Genomic DNA, 7219 nt, shown 5'->3' with positions numbered 1-7219 from the left:
CAGTTTGGCTTGACACTGCAGTATGGGAAGAGGGACTCCCTGTCATTGTGGGGTGTGGAGTTATTTGCCCTGTTTTGGAGCTGCACATGCACGGAATATCAGACCCAGAACCAACTCATCACAGAATGTAACATCCAGTTGGGCCTTGCATAGTGTAATGTGTTCACTGGAATGGCACTTTTTCAGGATGGAACTAGACATCAGTGGCGCAGGTCCTAAGCAGACTTACATGCCATGGGCTTAGAAAGGTGTAGATCTGCTTAGGGTCACACTGTAAGTCTGCAAAAGCATGTAGCCAAACAGTGTTTGATGACACCACTTCGGTGCAGGGCCTAGGAGGCACTTACAGGAGAGGATCGCAAGCCAAATGGATCCTTTAGCCATTTCAATGCTCTGCAATTCTCTTTTACCTACACCCCTCTCCCTACAATTTCCCCCCTCAGCCTGGCTGCTTTTGGAACCTATGGGAGAGGGGGAGAATAACAATCATGGGGAAGGAGAGACTTAAATGGGAGAATTAGTGGGTGGAGGAAAAGTGTTAAGCACCACTCCCATATGTGCAACTTGGCTAGACCGTCCAGGAGAAGACTTGGAACAAGTGTTCACCTATATCCTTCAGCTGCCGATAGCCACATTGATCCACACCAAAAGCAAAAGCTGTGTAATACCTTGTATTACTAGTTGATCCTTGATTTTTGTTTTTGGATTACATCCTTTGGGGATATGCCAAGCAGCAACTGCAGGAAGGCTCCTTTGCTGAGAGACAGAGCCCCTACTCTGCATACAGAAGACCCCCCCACCTCAAATCTTTCATGTCCAGTTAAAGCGATCTCCTGCAGCAGAGGTGAGGCAAGATGACTGCTTGGAAAGAAACCACCAATCAAAGTAGGCACCACTGGGCTACATGGACCAATGGCCTATGGCTATATCTAATACATATGGCATAATCATATTTAGGTAGTATATTATAGCAAAATCTTCCTTGGCTTTAAGTGTAAGAATTATCTAGGTTAGTAACACAATCTTCTTTCTTTTAGGCGGGGTTTTGGGGCTGGACACCGACACATTTCTAAACTATATTTTACCAAAGCGAATGAATATTCATTCAAGTCACAGCTGACTTATGGTGACCCTGTGGGGTTTTTAAGGGAGGAGACGGTCAGAGGTGGTTTGCCATCGCCTGCCTGCACATCACGACTCTGGTATTCCTTGGTGGTTTCCCTTCCAAATACTGGCCAAGACCGACCTTACTTAGCTTCCAAGATCAGGCTAGCCTGGGCTAGCCAGGTCAGGGCATTTCGACTTCAAACACTTTCTTTTGTAAATTTCATAACAACAGCGTCTGAGACCTTTTTACCCGCAACGACGTTAAAAGTCATTTTTATCTTTCTTTTCCCATGTACTTCCCATTATTCTTCTTCAGGAATGCGTGCATGCATACTCCATCTGTTGCCATGTTTTATTCTTACCTGAAGCCATATTGTGCAGTTGGAGTCATCGCAACTATTGCCATATCTACTAATTGCAACACCTAGCAGAGGATAGCAAGTTTGGTGGGGAGCTGCAGCAGCAGCCGGCAAAGACACCTGTTTGTGTGCTAATTTTTTCTTGTAATAAAAGGCAGATATTAAAATGTAAGGTAAAAAGAACAGTTAGAATAAATTGCCTGGGAAATTTTCCATAAGGTGTACCTCTAGCATGTAAACAAGCTGCTACGGCATCCCTAGGGGGGAACTTTAAATGCTCTGTCTGCTGTGAAATATGCTTTCAACACACCAGTTCTAAACAAAAGAAGCCATGCCAAGTTTGGTGGAATTCCTTCTGCTGGTGAAAAATGGCCACCAAAAAAGGCTACGCTGCCAGTCACGGGACCTGCCTTGACTAAAGCCATGTGGAATGGTGGCTGAAGGGGGAAGGGGCGTTCAGGAAAGTTGCACAAGACTGACTGAAAAGGCCGGCTGGACCAGGCCCATAGCCAGGAATTCCTAAGTCAGGGGGGCATTTAAATTTCTCAGGGAGCACTTAAAGGTAAAGGTAAAGGTTCCCTTGCTCGAAAGCCAGTCGAATCCGACTCTAGGGTTGCGGTGCTCATCTCCGTTTCAAAGCCGAAGAGCCAGCGCTGTCCGAAGACGTTTCCGTGGTCATGTGGCCAGCATGACTAAACACCAAGGTGCACGGAACGCTGTTACCTTCCCACCGAAGTGGTACCTATTTATCTACTTGCAATTTCTTGCTTTCGAACTGCTAGGTTGGCAGGAGCTGGAACTAGAGACGGGAGCTCACTCCGTCTTGCGGCACACTCGGGTCTTGAACTGCTGAACTACTGACCTTCCACAGCCTGCAGTTCAGCGTCTTAACCACTTGAGCCACCGCAGCTCCTGGGAGGGAGCACTTGGCACTGGTTAATTTAAATAATTTAATTATTCAAAGGTGGGAGGCAGAGCTGAGTCCTGCAGATAAAAAGGGAAGGGGGGGGAGAGGAATCCTTGCCATTCAAAGGCGGGAGGCAGAACTGAGCTCTGAAAATAAAAAGGGAAAGGAGGAAAACAGGAATGGGAGCAAAATCATGAGGCCTGAAGCCGAGGGAGGGATTGGGCTGTGCAGCACTTGCTTTGCCGGCTTGGGAATTGGAGGGACGAAGGCAGTCGGGGCTTGGCTTGCTGGCTAGCGAGCGGTGAGAGAGAGAGAGAGCAGAGCAGCAGCGTGGGAGAATCCAACCCAAGGGGCTTGACTTGCCAGCCGAAGAGAAGCAAGAGAAAGCAGCAGCAGCAGCAGCAGCAGCATGAGATTGGAGGCAGGGCTCACCTTGCTGGCCGGCAAAAAACAAGAAAGAGCGGCAGGGAAGCTTAGCCAATTATTATATACTGTAGACCCAGTCACATTAGAGCTTGCTATAGGAGCTCCCCAGTCACCAGAATAAGCACGGTAGCGTACATCAAAATTGTATAAGAATTAGCATTTTGAAATATGGCTTGCAGCACTTCATTCTAATGAAGATATAAGTACAGAATGACAAACCTGAAGAAGGACTCGCAAACGGACAGTCGTTTGTCTGAAACTAGCACTGTAGTATTCTATATGTACTGCTAAGCTTTATATTGCATATTATAATGTTATGGTTGTAATTTTGTTTATAATTGAATTCTAAAACATTGCAGATAAAAATCAGCTTATATTGTTTATTTGTACACTGTGATTTACTGTTTTACTGGAGAGAGAGAGGGGGGCAAGAGAGGGCGGCATGAGGCTTGGAACTTGGGAGGCCAGGGCTGGGCGGGAAGTTGGGGGGCCTTAGTGGTAAGTCGGGGGGCGGGCCCTGAAAGGCTCCAATGTAGGTACAGGCCTGGGCTGGACCCATCTTGATGCAGGTCAGACTGCCAGGAGAAAGCATTTTATTATGAGCTTAATTATGATCTTCTACCACTGTGCACAGATTTCTAAGGGTTTTTCTGATTCTTCCAGTTCTGTTTAGAAGGGCCTTTTTCGTAAAGGATGCATTTAGGGTTCCCAACCCCCAGGTCCCAGTGGGGGTTCCCCTGCTTTTGAGGGCTCTGAGCCACCATCAACCAGCTGGCCGGCAGGGGAAACCCCACCCCGAAACAGGGATGTCACTGCACGACGTCCCCAACACAGTTTTTGGGCAAATTCTATATTTTTGAAGGCAAAAAACCCCATAAAGTTTTGACCAAAAACTAGAGCATCACCCCCTGACGGCAGTGATGCACTGACATCACTTCTAAGTGTAACTGTGCCCCACGTGCGTTACAGAAGATCCCGGCAAGGACCCAGGAGCTCCCTGCTGGCTGCCAGGTAGGACCTGGCCACCCTGGACACATTTTATACATTATGGTAAGTTTTTTATATTGCTTAATGTCTGTGGCAAATTTTCTAGACAGTTTTTTATTGTATGCATTGTTGTTTTATTGTATTTGTAATTTTTAGTGTAACAAAAGCAGTCTACAAATAAAGTAACTAAATTGTTTTAGTTTTTGTAAATGTGCCTTTATTTATTTTGTGGTACTTTTAGCCCATCCTCCCCCACATTTATGCTTCATCTTTCTTCAAAGGTGAAGTAAATAAACAAATAACACTGGCAAACAGAGTAACAATATCCTCACAGAGCAAGGTCACCATCAATTGGACTCAAATATGGCCAGTGCCGATGAACCCCTATAAACCAACACAGACAATCCAGTCATGATTGAGCAATTTATCGACCATTTGATGTGTAATTACACAGAACAGGAATAACTGAGATCTTCCCTATAATTATATAGCTGATTAAAATCTTTATGATAGCATTTTTCTTTTCTATTGCACATTCTTTGATGGTGCCTGGTGCATTCTGGGGCAGAGAAAGGACCCATTCCTTTTAATTACAAAACAAACACCATGACCACAGAGACACTGGTTATGCATCCCCAGACACCTTTTAATCACCATGGTTCATCTCTTTCCTGGTGGCAACCCCACCCATCCAGCATAAAGCTGGTAGCTCATTCTATCCAAACCATTGTGAAAAATTACAGGGCAGCAAACTGGAGTTTGCTAATGAGCATACACTCAACAAGGAGTCACAGCCAATCCCATCTAACAGATATGTGTACCTACACTACTGTGGACAACCCTCACCACTACCACCTGAAGGAAGACAGAGGATCTTCTTGGTTGTGGTACCAAGACTTTGGAATTCTTTCCCCAGGGAGATTTGTCTTTCCCCTTCTGCTGCCATCTCCTGCCAGTGGAGGGATACTTTTTTTTGTTTGTTTGTTTGGCATTCCTTCCTGACCAGTCTTTTGATTGCTGTTTTTGTCTCTGTACATATTTTTAACTCTGTTTTTGTTTTAATGATGTGTTTGTGGGGGGTTAAATGGTTTTAAATGTGATTTTATTATGCATTTTTAAATTGTTAACCACCTTGGTGGCCCTCATGAGGTAGAAAGGCCAGATATATATTTTGTAAATAAATAAGACATTTTCATAGACACCACCCGAAGCAAATTTAAAATATAAATATGCTTCTGATGCAGGAAAAATATTAGTGTTGGGTCTCTTATGACAAGAAATGGTCTTCCGCTACACCAGCTTTGTTCCCAGTGCTTGCTGTTCCCAGTGCTTAGGGTTACCAACTTCCAGGTGCGGCCTGGAGCCAGAATTGCAGCTGACCTCCAGACACCAGAGATCAGGTCCCCCGGAGAAAATGCCTGCTTTGGAGGATGTAACCTATGGCATCATACCATGCTGAGATCCCTCCCTTCCCTGAACCCTGTGCTCCCCTGGCTCCACCCCCAAGCCTCCAAGAATTCACTGACCCAAAGCTGGCAACCCCAGCGCCACTGCTTTTTAAGGTGACCACTGCTTTAAGCGCAAAAACACTTTTGTTAAGGTGGGGCAGTAGACCGTTTAAAATAGTTTTTCAATGCCAAAATGAAAACACGTTCAGATCAATACTTGAGAGAAAACTCTGGTTGTCTCTCATCCTTGACCACTGAATATTATTGTATTCACTCAATTGCAATACTTTCCACCCCAGGCTATGCCAAAAAAGAGTGGGTTATCTTTCACTCACCTACAATTACGCTCAGTTTTTTAGAAAACACAAAACACGTTTGTGTGTAACATTGGCGAGGAGGGCAGTCTTACATTCAGGGTCACCTTCCAAATCGGGGGTGTGTGTGGGGGGGACTAAAGACCATTAGCCTTCAGAGCACTAAAGGCTGTCTTCTGGATGCTTGCAGACAACCCGGTGTTATCAAGGGAGATGGGTGCATTTAAAGAGCCAAGAGGGGGCAGAAATGCTGATTGGCTGAATGAAGGGTCAACACTGGGAGATAACGAAACTAGTCCCGTGAGTGGGCTGTGAAGCATTATGGTGTGCGGTGATACCGGGTGGGCAGGCGCGACGTAATCAGAGGTCAGATGAGTCGCCCCGAAATTACTTGTGTATTTGGCCTTGGGAAATGTGGGAGATGCGAGTAATAGGCGCCGCATGCCAATTCCTCAGGCTCCTCGGCGGTCTCCGCATTAGCTACCCGGCATTCTAAATTCCACAAGACTTTGTACCTCGAATGATTCAAAGGCAATCCCACCACCACACCACCCCGGCCGCTTCGTCCGATCGTCCTCCACACGGAGTAAAAGGCGACACAGCTCCCAGCACTTACCGGCTTCCTGGGCACCGCGACAATTTTATTTGGCGAAATCAAAGCCTCCCCCCTTCTCGCACGTGGTACCGACTGTTCCTCACAAGGGATGCTGGAACTTGTAGTTTCTGCTCTAAATCCAACGTCATAGGATGTTTGCGGCGTACAAGCAGTAAAGAACTACAGTACCAGAGTGCTAGACGATTTCACAGAAAGGGAATAGGTGGTTAGGGATATGCAGCGCTCTCCTGTCAGCCAACAAATCGCCGTGAGGCCGCCTCCACTAACACTTGTTTGTACATCAGCCTTTGAAATAACCTACACGCATCAGCAACTGAGTTGCCTCTGGGAAACTGGTTCATCTCTGTTGTGCAAGAACAGGACAAACTACTCCGCCTTTCAGTCTCCTTCTGAATCAGAAACATCATTTCCCAATCAGCTTCCTTAACCTGTGGCCATCCTGCAGAATCACTGGCCACCCTTCCCTGCCCTAGATAGCCCAGGTTAGCACGGTATTTTATGGTCGGAGATTTTATGCTGTTTCAATTGATTATTAAATGATTGTTTCAATGATATTATGTTAAAAGTGATGTAAACTGCCCTGAGCCCGCTTTCAGGGAGGGCAGTATACAAAACAAACAAATAAATAAGCAGGGTTAGCCTTGGCTAGTATTTGGAAGGGCGACCTCCAAGGAATACTGGGGTTGTGCCCCAGAGTCAAACCACCTCTGCCTCCTGCCTTAAAAACAAGTCTAGCGCGCTACCTAGTGGTGCTTAACACTAAAGAGCTAGAACATCTGGCTGCCAGACAATCTTAGGATCTCCTGGCTATTCTACACACAATGCTATAATTAATTAACCTGTGTGTTAAGTATTAATGACCTCCAGAATGTCTTATTGTTAACAGCCTTGCTTATGTCTTGCAAACTGAGGACCGTGGCTTCCTTTATTGACTCAATCCATCTCATGCTGGGTCTTCCTCTTTTCGTCATGCCTTCAACTATTCCTGGCATACATATCTAAATAAATGTAAATAGTAAACATTCCAGTTCAAGCGAATCTGTCCAACCAACAAG

At 45.8% G+C, this 7219-nt stretch overlaps 1 protein-coding gene across 1 annotated transcript in view; it reads right to left on the bottom strand.

The window, feature by feature from the left end:
• ADCK1 (aarF domain containing kinase 1) overlaps positions 1-6309 on the bottom strand; it is a 177481-nt gene extending 171172 nt beyond the window's left edge. Inside the window, exon 1 of the mRNA XM_015418358.1 lies at positions 6165-6309. The gene's annotated coding sequence lies outside the window, so the exon portion shown is untranslated. The remainder of the gene's footprint in view (positions 1-6164) is intronic.
• Positions 6310-7219: the final 910 nt, after the last annotated feature.

The sequence above is a fragment of the Gekko japonicus genome, unplaced genomic scaffold, assembly GCF_001447785.1.
Source record: "Gekko japonicus isolate JY-2015 unplaced genomic scaffold, Gekko_japonicus_V1.1 scaffold3, whole genome shotgun sequence".
Lineage (NCBI taxonomy): Eukaryota > Metazoa > Chordata > Lepidosauria > Squamata > Gekkonidae > Gekko > Gekko japonicus.
The sequence above is the reverse complement of the archived record's forward strand: the minus strand, read 5'-3'. Positions and strand labels throughout refer to the sequence as shown.